Source organism: Lissotriton helveticus, chromosome 3_1 (assembly GCF_964261635.1).
Source record: "Lissotriton helveticus chromosome 3_1, aLisHel1.1, whole genome shotgun sequence".
Taxonomy (NCBI): domain Eukaryota; kingdom Metazoa; phylum Chordata; class Amphibia; order Caudata; family Salamandridae; genus Lissotriton; species Lissotriton helveticus.
This window is the reverse complement of record NC_136061.1, coordinates 1,020,234,984-1,020,249,365: the sequence shown is the minus strand read 5'-3', so window position 1 is coordinate 1,020,249,365 and position 14,382 is coordinate 1,020,234,984. Positions and strand designations below refer to the sequence as shown.

Here is a 14,382-nt window from a genome sequence, read left to right as displayed (position 1 = left end):
TGTTCTAATGGCTTTTTAATCAATCTGACTCTCAATCTCCCACCAGGCCAGTAGTCTGCTTTTCTCACGTACTTTTTCTTTGGTTCAGAATTATTCGATTCAGATTTCCAAGTCCTTTTCTTTCTGTTTTCACTTCCACCTTCCACGTCACTTTCCTCAGTTTCGTAGTCTGAAATTTCAATTGACTCAGGAACTTCTCTATACGGCAATTTCACTCCTTCAGGAACTTCACTTTGTCTTCCATCACTGGTACTCGGTAATTCGTTCTCCTCCTCTTCCTCAATTACCTCTAGCTTCCCAGATTTCGGATTTTTGTTCCTTACTTCAGAGCTTGTTCTCTGCCTTTCGATACTCTCCTGGTCTGAAACTTCTTTTGGTTCAGCTTCTTTGTCTTCAACATAGACAACCGAATCCTCAGTTATCTTTCCTTTTAACAGATTCTCTTCACCTTCAGAATCTATTTCAATTATTTCTAAGTCTTTTCTTGTCAGATCTCCATTCACTGGCACAGTTTCCAGATGTCGACTTTCTTGTCGATCTTCAGAATCTGGAATTACTTCACCTTCTGTTCTGTCTTCTGCTTCAGAATCAGAGTCATCTGTGGTATCACTTTCAACATCAGAATTCTCAGGAGTTGGTATTGGAATAGTATGACTTGGATGAATCCAACGCTTCAATCCTCTGCACTTTACAGCATTAGTAGTGATCAAGATTACCTGCCTAGGTTTCTGCCATCTAGGAGATAGACAATTCCTCCTCCGATGTACTTTCGTTCTGACCCAGTCTCCAGGTCTCAGATCATGTGTCAAAACTTTGTCATTTGATTGTGCTTCAGTTCCCACCTGATTAGACACAGAAGTTACCATATCAGATAACCTTTTACAGTAATCCAAAATTGCACTGTCATTTATGCTCAACAGTTTACCTACAGGTACAAAAGCTTGCCTCATAACTCTTCCCATCAAAATTTCATGAGGACTCAAACCTGTCTTTTTATCTGGTGTACTTCTTATTGACATCAAAACAAGTGGAAGAGCATCAGTCCACTTAACTCCTGTCTCTAGACACATTTTTCCAATTCTGTTTTTGATAGTCCCATTTATTTGTTCAACTACACCTGATGCCTCTGGTCTGTATGCACAGTGTATTTTCTGCTCAATACTCATAGCTTCGCAAATTAATTTTAACAGTTTGTTATCAAAATGACTTCCTCCATCACTCTCAATAGTGACTGGAAAACCGTACCTTGGGATGATTTCTCTGAGCATTAGTTTTGCTACTGTAATTGAATCACAATGTCTTGTAGGAAAAGCCTCTACCCACCTTGAGAACAAGCATACAATTACAAGTACATATTTCAGACAGTTGTGTAATGGCATTTCAATGAAATCTATTTGTAACCTGGTGAAGGGACCACCTTCTCGACCAATTATTCCTGTCCCCACCACTGATTTTCTGTTTGGATTCATTTGTTGGCATGATAAACACCTTTGACAAAAAGATTCTGCAATGGTTCTAAATTTGGTATTGAACCATGTTTCTTTAAACAGTCTGACCATAGAATCTCTTCCTAAATGTGCAGGACCATGATATAATCTGGCCATGTCAGAAATCATGCAATTTGGTAAAACTACTCTCCCATCTTTGTAAACCCACACTCCATCTTCATCACGTTGTCTACAATCTGATCTTAACCACTGGTCTTTTTCTTCATCATCTGCTTCGTTTTGTAAATCTCTAATCTCATTCCATGTTTCTACAATAGTTGTTAGCATTAATGAATTTGAATCAGTTTCTGTACTTCTATTCCGATTGTAAGAATAATTTTTCCTTGCGCAGTACTTTGCTGTTTCATCTGCGAAGGCATTTCCTTTGGAAATATAATCAGTTCCTCTAGTGTGCGCTGCACACTTGACTATGGCAATTTCTTTTGGCAATTGTATTGCTTCAATTAATCTTCTAATGAAAACTGCATTTTTAATTGGTGACCCTGTTGATGTCATGTATCCTCTCTGTGACCAGAGTTGTCCATAATCATGCACAACTCCGTACCCATACTGACTATCAGTAATGATGGTAACTCTTATATCCTTTGATATTTCACATGCACGAATTAAAGCAATCAATTCAGCCACTTGTGCTGAACGAACTCCTTCAAGACATGATGCCTCTTTAATGTTTTCGACTGTACAAACTGAGTATGAAGCTTTCAAGACACCACCTTCGGATCTTAAGCATGAGCCATCTACAAAGTAGACAAAATCCGATTCAGGCAAAGGTCTGTCTTTGATGTCTTTTCTTGGTTTTGTGCAGAATTCCATGACATCTAAACATTCATGTTCTGTCTCAATGTCATTAACGATTTCTGAATCAGGCAGTAATGTAGAAGGATTCAGATTCAAACATCTTGAAATCGAAACATTATCTGCTCCTAGTATGATTTTCTCATACTTTGTCAATCTGCTACTTGTTAAATGTTGAGTCTTACCTCTTGTCAGTAATATTTCAACTGAATGAGGCACAAAAACTTTCACAGGAAATCCCATAATGATTCCTTCACTTTGTTCAAGACTGATACTAGTAGCTGCAACTGCTTTTAAACAACCTGGTAATGCTTTTGCAATTGGATCAAGAACTGCAGAGAAATATGCAATAGGTTTCTTTAGGTTCCCATGTCTCTGAATTAACACAGATAATGCACATCCTTCTCTCTCACTGCAATACAGTTCAAAATCTTTCTCATAATTTGGCATACCCAAAGCAGGAGCTTGGCATAAGCTCTTTTTCAAGTTTTCAAAAGATTCCATCTCAACATCATTGAGAATAATTGGATCTTTTATATCTGATTTGGTCAGTCTTTGTAGTGGTTTCGCAATTACCGAAAATCCACTTATCCATTGTCGACAGTAACCTACCATTCCCAAGAACATTCTGACCTGTCTTTGTGTTCTTGGCGGTAACATTGCTTGAATCATTTTTATTCTCTCTATTGTTACTTGTCTTTTTCCCTTTGCGATTCTGTGACCAAGATATTTCACTTCCTGTTTGCAAAACTGTAATTTTGCTGGGGACACTTTATGTCCTTCTTCTGCAAGGCGATTTAACAGAATTATTGTGTCTGTTACACAATTTTCTCTTGTCTTTGCAGCTATTAACAAATCATCAATATACTGCACCAACGTAGACCTACCTGGTAAGTCTAAATCTTCTAATGATCTTTTTAACAGTTCGTTAAAGATTGAAGGACTTTCTGTATAGCCCTGAGGGATTCTTGTCCATCCAAGGGTCTTACCTTGGAATCTGAAAGCAAAGATTTCATAACTGTCTGGGTGTAGAGGAACAGTAAAGAATGCATTGCAAAGGTCAATGACTGTATACCATTCAGCATCATATGGAATCTGAAATAGAATCACTGCTGGATTTGGAACCACAGGACAACATGGAATAACAATTTGATTAACCTTTCTCAAATCTTGTACGATCCTAAATGTTCCGTTAGCCTTTTTAACTCCCATAATTGGTGAATTACAAGAGCTACTCTTCATTTCTTCCAATACACCTTGCTTGATTAATTTTTCAATAACAGGTGTAATACCTTCGATTGTCTCTGTTTTCATTTTATACTGTGGAGTGTTTGGAAATTCTATTCCCTGCTTCAATGCAATTTTAACAGGATCTACGTTTTTCATCAGACCCATCTCATTCCCAGTAAAATCCCATATTTCAGATTTCACTGTTTCTTTTAGCTCTTCAGGTAAATCTTTTTCTTCAAATGCAGGAAACAATTTTGTTTCTTCTGCTTCCATCATCATCATTGTCATTCTGTACAAACCATCTTCCTCCATTGTTTGTAATTCAACTCCTTCAGGAGAACAATATATTCTGCAATTCATTTTACATAGTATGTCTCTACCTAATAGATTTACTGGACTACTATTACAAACCACAAATCTGTGTTTGTCTCTGTAATTTCCAATTTCAACTGGTACTGGATCAGTTAAGTCTGTTTTAATTTGCTGATTACTTACTCCGACAACTTGGATGGTATCCCCAGAGAGAGGTAGGTTTTCAATTTCCACTGATCTAACAGTAGAACGGGTAGCACCAGTGTCCACTAGAAAGGTGATGTCTACATCATTAACTTTCCCGTTTACATAAGGACCAGACTGGTCAACCTCAAGAGTGGCTCCAACAACACACTCTTCCTCCTCTCTCGGGCACCGTCAGTAATAATCATCAGAATCACTGTCTTGGCTTTCTGTTAATAAAAACTGTTGTGAAGCATTTTGCATTTGAACCCTTTGCTGCTTTTGCTGTTTTTGTGGTTTTATTACCTGTTCACATCCCTGAAATCCCACGTTTGGATTATATTTTTGAACTCCCCCACAATTCGGAAAAGGTGGTTGTGGCAACTGGTCCTGACGATTATTCACCTGTTGTTGTTGCTGTTGTTGTAATTGTCGCTGAATATTAAATTCATTTAACCCCTGTTGCATCTGTAGCTGTTGCTGCACGTTAACACCATTCTGCATCTGTGGATTCAATAAGGGATTCTTTAAGTTTCTAGGAGGATGAGGACACTCGTCCCTCCAATGTCCAATTTCGCCACAATTAAAACAAGGTAATCTTTGTTTCAGCTCTTCTATCTTTGGGCTAAATTTCTTTTGGAAATTATTACCTTTAAACTTTCCTTGTATCTGGTTCGTATTTCCAGTTTGAACAAAATTAGTGTTCTTATTTCCCATGCTGGCAATCTGTTGCTCAGCCACTTTTACCTGTGCCCACATGGCTTTCTCCTTCAGCTTCTTCTGTTTTACTTCTAATTCATCGCTACAATATTTTGCTTTTCTCAGAATATCATCTATAGATAATGCTTGCCATCCGACAATATTAGTTCTGATCATTTCTCCAATTTCAGGTTTTAGTCCATAAACAAATCTATAGATAAAATGACTCATGTCTTTCTCATCTAATTTTTCATAACCACTGTATTGTTTAAAGATTAACAGTAGTCTTTCATAAAAAGAATGAACTGATTCTTTTGTTTCCTGCTCTGTTCTTTCTATTTTAACCCAATCAACTTCTTTGGGTGGAATTTTGTTTTTCATCCAAACAATTACTTTCTCATAAAAATCCATTACGAGTGGATTTGGGGCACCTGTTTCTTTGATTCGCTCAGGTTCTGTTTTTGGCCAACTAATAGATATTTTACATTCTGTCCAAAGATCAGATGGAACAACAATGTCAAAAAATCCATCCAAATCAATCCACAGAACTTTTGACACTTTGATAAATCTATCGACTTGCCTGTACCACTCAACAGGTTTCTCTCTTAATTTTGGAAAGTCATTTGTGAATAACAGAATGTCTTGTCTCGACCATGGGACATGAACATATCCTCCACCTGCAACTTCTCTCATTGGAAATTGTTTTGACAATCTTTCTAATCTTTCATCTTCCTTCCTTTTAGTCCATTTCACTCTCCATTTGTTCAGTTCTCCTAGCTTTTTAATATAGACAATCAAATCTTTAATGTGAACTATTCTTCCCATTGAGTTCAAACTCTCAATGTCGCTTTCTGAGAAATCTAATCTGTAATGTTTTGCAAAATTCTTTTGTTTACTCACATCGATTTCAAGTTCTGCTGCTAGATCCTCTAGTTGATCATATTTATTTTTCGTTTTCCACTGAATGCTTTTGCAAATGAATAATAGTTCATCATCCCGATAGTAATTTAAACTATCTGGGCCAATTGTTCCAATTATTAATTCTTCAATATTTGCTTTTAATTTGGCCACATCAAGCTTTGGTGTGGTTACCCTGACTTCAGGACTTCCTACATCTGACATAGCACCCATTGGTGTTTTTGGAGATAAATCCTCATTGAAAGTTAAATCAGGCATTCTCGATCTAGAAGTGTTTAATTCTGTCAAATCTGAATAAAATTTTTCAGCAGGCTTTTGAATTTCTGTATTTAAAGGAATAGTTAATCCAGTTTTGTTTGTATTTCTTTGTTCAAATACAGGCTGAACAGGACCTATTGTTACTGGAACTGTGACAGCTTCCATGCCTTTTGTCATTCTTTTGATTAATTCTTCTTTAGACCTTAAGTATTCATTATAATCGACCTCATCAACATTTCTTGTCTCTCTTGCATAATCTTTTGGAGGTTCCCTTGCTCTTGGAGTCATTGAAAAATGTCTACCCTCATTTCGAGCATTCTCAAATTCTGGTCTTCTAGGAGTTTCAGTGATTTCACAATTATTTGGATAAAGTTTAGGAGCTTCATTAATTGGAGGTGCGCTCGGTGAAGTTTCAGTAGAAACCACCGGAGTAGACCATGATCTAGGAGGTCTCAAAGGCTGATTAGGCTGTTTATTTCTAGCAGTTGTATATATTTCTTCCATAATTGCATCCTCAGATTCACTTTCCATAGATTTTCCTGTAGGAGAACCCATTACCATTTCATGAATTAAATACAATCCTTCACTCATGTTTCCCTGTCTCCACATTCGTAATCTATCTTCATGAGTTTCTCTTTTCCATGATGGATTTTTAGAAGGTCTTTTAATTCCACTAGCTTCTCTTTGTAACTGATACATCTCATCTTCCCACTCAACTAAAGCTTCAAATTGAGTTGGTCTCGGTTTTGGAACAAGAGCATTCATTTTCTCTCGTAAGTTTCTTAAAACTCTTACATTAAATGAACCATCATCAGGCCAAGTCAAAACACCATCGTTTTTAGTATAACGTTTCCAACTGTCGAACCATAAGACAGTATGATATCCGTATTCACCTTCCATGTACGCTGCAGGTGTTTTATACTTATGAAGTAGTTTACCACCTCGCGTTTCGATTTTCTTGTCAGGTGAAAATAAATTCTTAAATTTCTGAAATAATGTTGTCTTTTTCTCAACATGTTTAAAATGATAACTCATTTTTAAGAGTTAAATCTAATTCACAAAATCGTTCGTAAAATATTTCCGGGATGTTCCGCAAAACAACCAATCCGTGCGCGAAACACACCAACAAGCCAATGACAGTTGAGCTACGTCAGTTTCCAGCTCGACCAATAATTTTGGAGATTTTCCTAAGGACCAATCAGCTCACAGGCCGTCAGAGACTCAGGAGCCAATCAGAATACAGCTTGTGACGTAGGTCACCCAATCCCAGCGCGGCTCTGTGACGTACACAGCAGCTGCGGTTTCTCGCTTCTCACTCCTGGCGCTTACCCCTCCTTCACAAAATCTTTTCACAGCGCCATTTTAAGAACACTTTTCAGTGTAAATTAATTCTTAACAATGACTTATAAAGACAACATCTGTTCGTTTCACTAATTAGGATAGTTTACATACATTCAAGTATCCACACTTCGGAATAGACGGCGCTATTCACACTAAGGATAATATTCAATTGTCAGTAGAGTAACCTTACCCCACCCTTCTAACACGTATAATTATGAACTCGCTTTGCTCTGAACCCACCGCGAAGTGAAAGTTCTAAGAGTTCCACTTGAACATAAAATACAACTCAAACTCGCACTTTTACACGGAAAATTCCCTAAATTCAAACACACACGAAATCCGTACAGGACTCTCACCTGTTTATAGAAATCATGCACCGTTAGCAAAATAACGACGTTATCCGTACAGGGCTCTCACCTGTTTATAGATATGAAACATGTACCCGTACAGGACTCTAACCTGTTTATAGATAATCATGCACCGACGTTAAATTTTACCCTTCACTCAAGCTCGGATATAACTAATACTCTCATCACAGTGAGTTTTATGGAAGGCGCTTTGTCCCTATTCTCATGCTGCTTTGATTTCTTAGAAAATCCTCACTATACAAGATTCAGACCTAGCCCTAAAACTGTGCTGCTCGGCGACAACACTATGGTACACGGCGATACCTCTTGTGATACTCGGCGATATCACTACAAACGAACAGATGGCTTGCGTGACTAATTTCTCGCCACACAATCTATACCGGTATAGCTTACAGATAGGCACGAAAAACGAACTTAACAAGTGTTAAAACATCAATCCTATTTGCATACCATGACGCAATCCTTAGCAACCAACATGTTATCTTGGTTACTCCTTAGCAACCATCAATTTCTGCTACCAGATAATTGATCCAGCGGGCTATAGAAAATATATCATAAACTACGCTACCCAATTTCATAACCTATAAACAAAATTCTAAACTATACATGGACCCATTTATGAACCTGATATATTTTTGGGCCTACTGAATCAGGTGGTCAGAATAAATCTATATACACATTATCTACATACTATATACAATTTTATACATTTGCAGAAAGAATATTGTCATTAGAATAAAACCCAACCATTTAAACGACCACCATAGGCGACGTGATCTAGCTAAAGGTAACCTATACTTCTAAAAAATCCAAGACCAGCTTGTTTGTCAAAAGTAAGATTTTATTTTCTAAATTATGGTATATATGTTGTAAGTCTTATAAATGAAATTTATTTGCAATAAAGCAAGCATGATGGTAAGAAAATAAGGAAAAATACAATTTAAGCAATTGAATCAGTTTAAAGAAATTATATAAAGTTTAGCATTTCTAAAACCTATTTCCCTAACTGAGCTAAATAGACAGAAATTAAAGTAAAGTTCTTTGAGGATTCTTACGTGCTCCACGCAAAGTCCAGCAGCACATCACCCTCATCGGAAAGTCAGAAAGCAGCAGCCAGCCCAACCCTAAGGGCATGACTTTTTATACCTTTCTACGCTAACTAAACTAGCAAAGGAAAGTTTTCAGAAATACTCGACGTCCCATTGGCTGAGAGTGACAAGTGACATGTCACCCGATTCTTAAAAAGTTCCACAAAATCATGTCTTACAAAGACCATTGTCTCTTCCACGTGAAGCCAGAGGCTTCCTGCGATTGCAACTTTGTTTTAAGTCATACTCGCAGCTTCCATAGTCTTACAGTGCAACTTCCGCGGATGCCAAGTTAAGGACTGACAAAAAGTTCACTTTCGACCTTGGCCATGTCCGACAGAATGATGTCAGCTCATCAGTTTTCGCTTTGTGAATGCAGCTTCAATAAACGTTTTAATTCAGAATGGACGTCTCGTGACTTTCTGCAGAAATATGAATTAGCTCTTTTTGTGCGGCTCAAATAGTTAGGCCTCAAAAGCAGGCAACTTATGATTTCTAGTATAAAACAAACACAAGAAAAGTATTAATGTAAGAAATAAAGTATATTCTGTATCCACCCCATGGTTTACTAAATAATTAACCCACCCGATTAATCAAAATGTTACCTAGCCATTGCAAACAAATAAAGCAGCGTTTATATTTACCAGTCTCCGTTTTTCTATGAGACCCATACGCACCTAGAATAGTAGAAATGACATCACACAGACAAGAATAAGCAAAACAAGCACATGCTTATTTTAAATATGCAGCAGTTAGTAATGACAAAAACGAACACAATAAATTATTTTATTATTTTGCACGAACAAAAAGATGCAACATTTATGCACGTTTATGAGCACACATGTTAGTCTCCCCACGTGTAAAGTTTAATCTAGGTTGTATTAGCACGACATATCACAAATCATTAATAATTTTATTCATGTTATGGAAATGTGACTTTGCGAGTTTAAACAAAATTTTGTTTTCTATCTCGCTCCATCACCCCTCTGCTGCATTTGCATCAGGTGTGAGGCTCCTGACTGCTGCCAGCCAGGAGACTCCAACAAAAGGAGGCCTGATGCCCCCTGAGACTCGGCCTTTGTTAAGGACCAGCAGGAGTCAGAAATCAGAGAGCCTGCACGTTATGATCGAAAGTAGACAACAACGTACAGGAGTTGCTGAATGTGTCCCGGGATTTGCAAATTACACCGGGACGAATTATGCATCTTTTTTAGTGAGGCCCAACTTCTTGTCAGGGTGGACGGCATCCACCCTGTGAAAGAAGTGGGGGGACGCCGTTCACCCGCATGGACCCCCAACTGTGCAGGGGCATTAAGGGTTCATAAAAAAGGCCATGTACCATTACTGATACTGCGTCACAAAGTCATGAGAATGACTTTCAAGCCCTTTTTTCCAGCTAACAACAAAAACATTCTGGACCGGCCAGCCATGCTTATAGTGCCAAAGGTGAACCACATTATCGATCTCCAGCTTCTCCAACCAGTAGCTCTCCAGCTACCTGCAAGCAGCTCTCCTGCGTGCAACCCAGCCTATTACAGAAGAGGTTTGTGCCTAGTTGAAGTATTATACTTATACCAATATTGAAGAGTGTGTAATCAGCAAGAAAATGTGTCTATTTTTAGATCTCATAAACTGACTTTGGGAGAAAAATGGTTGCATTTCCAAAATATTTTTAAAACTGTTATAAATAATGTGGCACCTGGTTGACTTATTACTAATAATATAATCTCGGCGCCAGGTGCATTGCAGCTATAGTTATGTATTACACACATAGAGGCAATCCACATTGACAAAGCCTTTCTTGCATTACAGCGCCTTGATACCCTCACGGGTGATGGGCTGCGCTCTACAAATTCACATCACATTACTGCTGGCAACCATATCTGATGGGCTGAGACGGTCACTGCTGCTAATGTAAAGCTTGCATTTGGTTGCCACTTATGCAATCTTTTCTAATGTGGTCGCAATACAACTCTCGTGGCTCAGGTTATTTTCATTGAACATATGTAGCTCTTATTACAGAAGAGGCTGGAAGCCCATGACCCATCTACACCATTTAATACTTGTGGAAGAAAAATGGAACGTACCACGCGACAGGGAAGCAGCTGACAGCTCTGGGGTGTGCTGCCCAGATGTAAGAAACAATGGCCACAAGTGAGCATTGTAGGACGTTTCTTTTAGTATCTTGAAGAATGAAATCTACTAAGATCGCAAGCAGTATTAAAACGTGGTTTATGAAATAAATGTGCCTCGTGCAGCTGTGTTCATTCACAAATCCAGGGGCACCAGTGAATTCGAATTCAAAGGGCAATTCTTTCGAAGTCTCCTTCCAGACTCAGAGAAAGATCCGTTTCAGCTGCCCTATCAAAAGAACCTTTAAGTTAACGTGGAACTGCCTGTTTTCACAGTTGACCCGTCGGTTCACCAGCTCACGTGATTAAGAGTCAGTCTTCTGTTGAACGCGATAGAATTTCTCCTTCGCACCCTTTTTCTTGAAATTCAATATGTTGTCACGTATCACGTGCAATGACATCATTATTTGTTTCGGTTACAGCATCAAAGACAACGCAGAAAAATATGGTGTCACGCGTATCCGATCACTCGGGGTTTTAAGGCAGGCCCCTGTGGTGCAGGAGGGACCCCCCACCACACACACACTTTAGGGGCCCGTTTCACCCAAGGCCAATGAATATCTATGCGCTGGGAGACTTTAGGGGCCCTCGTCACAATTTGGTCGCTGTGGGGGTAAACTGTGCAACGCCACTCTGCAGCATGTCTGATTCTGGCTTTTCTTTACATTCTTCTACCCGTATTTTTAAGTTTCTCGTTCTAAATCTAGGACTACAAGTACCAGAATGCAAAGGAGAAACCTGGGGCATCTTTTCTCTTTTGAGATGCAGAGTGCACATACACGCCACTTCCCAAGCACAACCAAGGCCGGTCTGGTTTCAAAATGATGATGTGTCGCTGCTTTCACGTGGACACATAATGTACCAGAGCGGGAAGTTTGCGGTTTTGGAAGGACAGACGCGCCGAGCGGCTCCCCCCCACACACAGTGTAGCCCGTGGTTAAGTTTAAAGGTATTGGTCATGTTTTCCGAACTCAGCCTTATAAGCAACGGCCTTTAAACTACAACGGGCTGTAGGAAGTGGCCAGCTGCATGTTAGAATTGTACTTTTAAATTAAACGTTATACTCAAAATTATGAAATCGCAAGCGTGACTAAAAATAAATAAATATCTCTGCACAAGACAAAAAAAAGCGAAAACAGCTCCTCCCGGAGTTGCGCCAGTAGCGCAGCCCATCCGAACGCCCAGACCAGGGCAATCGCTGCCTACGCATTAGCAATACTTATCTCGTTAATCAGAATTAAAGCGGATTTTGTGCGTTCAGCCGCTCTATCTTTGCCCGCAGATACTGCCAACCCAGGGCAGTTTCCGTTACTCTCTCAAAGCCACACCCATTCCCACACACACACACCAAAAACATCTGCTGAAAGTATTTCTTCGAGCCTCTCTGTGCAACGTGTGCCGCTGCCGCTGGTAGCGGCACGCGCCTCCGCCAGGGCTCGCTTACCTCACTTGGCGTGGTTTCCCATCCTCCAGGACACGCCAGGCTCCGGTGCTCTGTGGGGCAGAGGGGCGCACTTCAAAACTGAGGTTACTTGGCCGAGGGAGCCTGTATTGTTTTGGAAACGCGCGAAGACCGAGGGGCTGAAGTTAACAGGCTTCTGGTTTTTGCCCAGCCTTTCAGCACAAAATAGCCAGCAGAACTTAGCAGCCGCAGTTCAGCACAACCAGCACTTAGACTTCCTGTCTCTTTCTCCTTAAAGAGACAGTCCCCATTAACTCCTTTCGGTGGGTTTCCTAAAGCAAAGGAAATAGTCTTCAGTTCGATGGAGGGGTTTGTGGCTCAAAACCCTCAAAAACACGCAGTGGGCATACTTATTGAACTAATTTGACTTTTAAGCACACCCTGATATTCCTTTTTTTTTTTTTTTATTTCAAATCCTTTTTATTGAGAATTTAGGATAAAACAAAGGAAAAACATTACAGAAAAAGCTTCAATTACATAGATGGATTGATACATGTTATTAAATGACATTTACACATAAGGAAAAGAAACAGGAGATAAGAGGACCAAACACATGGCATCCAAGCTAGCAACAATAGGGTCGTTCAGTGCGATCAGATGCGAAGATATATCTGCAGTGAACCATACAAGAGTAAACACAGTCCCACCCGTTACTTCACGGGGGGTCATATTGAAAATATTTGGCATCGAGAGATTTCCATAGCTTCTTATTCGAGGGACGCCAAGTGGCCGATTGCAACGCTGGATTGTCAGCCCCTCTCAAGAAGGAAAGCCACTCCCGCCATAATGCAAAAGTAACTTCCGACGAGCTTTTCCACTTACACAAGATAACCTTGCAAGCCAGTGTTAGCATCAGATCAAGAAGTTGGCGGTCATGAATGTCATGAAGCTGTGTATCTAGTGCTCCTAAAATAACATAAATAAATTCCCTTGTGGGAGTGATGTGAAAGGTTTGGTGAATGTAATCAAAGATCCTATCCCAGAATGTCTGCAATATAGGGCAGAGAAAAAGCATGTGTGCGAAGTCCCCTACCCCTGCTTGGCAGTTCCAACAAACAGGTGTATCTCTCAGATGACATTTAAAAAGTCTCTGTGGAGTCCAGAACGTCCTGTTCAGCAACATATATTTTGTCTGACAGAGAATTGGGGACACTTTGTTAGTTAAGGCGGTTTTATGAATTATGTCCCAATCTAACACTATTCCCGTCGTGTTGGGTTCTGATTCCCATTTACCTTCCGCCTTTTTATGGGATTTCCCGGGAAAAGGTAGGAGTAGTTTGTAGACTCTAGATACAAAGTGGCCAACGCGAGTAAAGTGTGGAAGATGTGTCACAAGCCAAGGCGTGTCGGTGGAGAGATTACGTTTTGAGATGATAGACTTCAGTTTCAGGAACTGGTAGAAGTCCATGGGGGACAGGTCATATGAAGTCTGTAATTTCGAGAAGGGAATGGGTTGGGTTCCCTCGTAAAGATCCTTAACCATATTAATGCCCCTTTCAGACCATGATTTCCAGAAAAGGGTTTCGCCGTCTAGTTTGAGCATAGGGTTTTTCCAAAGTGACATGAAAGTGGTTTTCTTAATAGTGAGGTTAGTTTTGTGGGTTTGATCAAGCCTTAGTAAAGCTCGTCTGGTATTCAGTAGGATATATTTGGAATGAGGTAAATGTGTCAAGTTCATACTAAGAAGGGACGGTAAGGGTGCATGTGCTATGATAGACTTTTCAATGTTTAGCCACACTGGGACATAGGGTGGAGAATCCACCAGCCATAAGGCACCCTGCTTGCAAAGGAAAGCTGTCTGGTAGTTCCTGAACGAGGGAAGACCCAGGCCGCCTTTTTCTTTTGCCATCTGCAGTTTTTTCATAGATATCCTAGCTTTCTTACCCCGCCACAAAAACTCGCCAAACAGCCTGTCCACTTTCTTAACGAAGTCGTCCGTAAAGGTCATAGGGAGCATGCTAGCAAGATAGTTCACCAGAGGGGTGGACATCATTTTGAGAGTCTCTGCTCTGCCCCACCAGGAGAGAAACTTGGGTGACCAACCATCTAATAGTGTTGAGATCTTTTTCAGGGTTAGTTCCTCATTGA

General features: G+C 39.8%; 1 protein-coding gene across 4 annotated transcripts in view; it reads right to left on the bottom strand.

The window, feature by feature from the left end:
- WIPF1 (WAS/WASL interacting protein family member 1) overlaps positions 1-12,501 on the bottom strand; it is a 550,722-nt gene extending 538,221 nt beyond the window's left edge. For 2 of the 4 annotated variants that reach the window (XM_078681535.1, XM_078681538.1), the window contains exon 1: positions 12,277-12,475. The gene's annotated coding sequence lies outside the window, so the exon portion shown is untranslated. Of the gene's footprint in view, positions 1-12,276 lie in introns of all 4 variants that reach the window. The other 2 variants (XM_078681536.1, XM_078681537.1) reach the window with 2 other exon arrangements.
- Between the last annotated feature and the right edge of the window lie 1,881 nt (positions 12,502-14,382).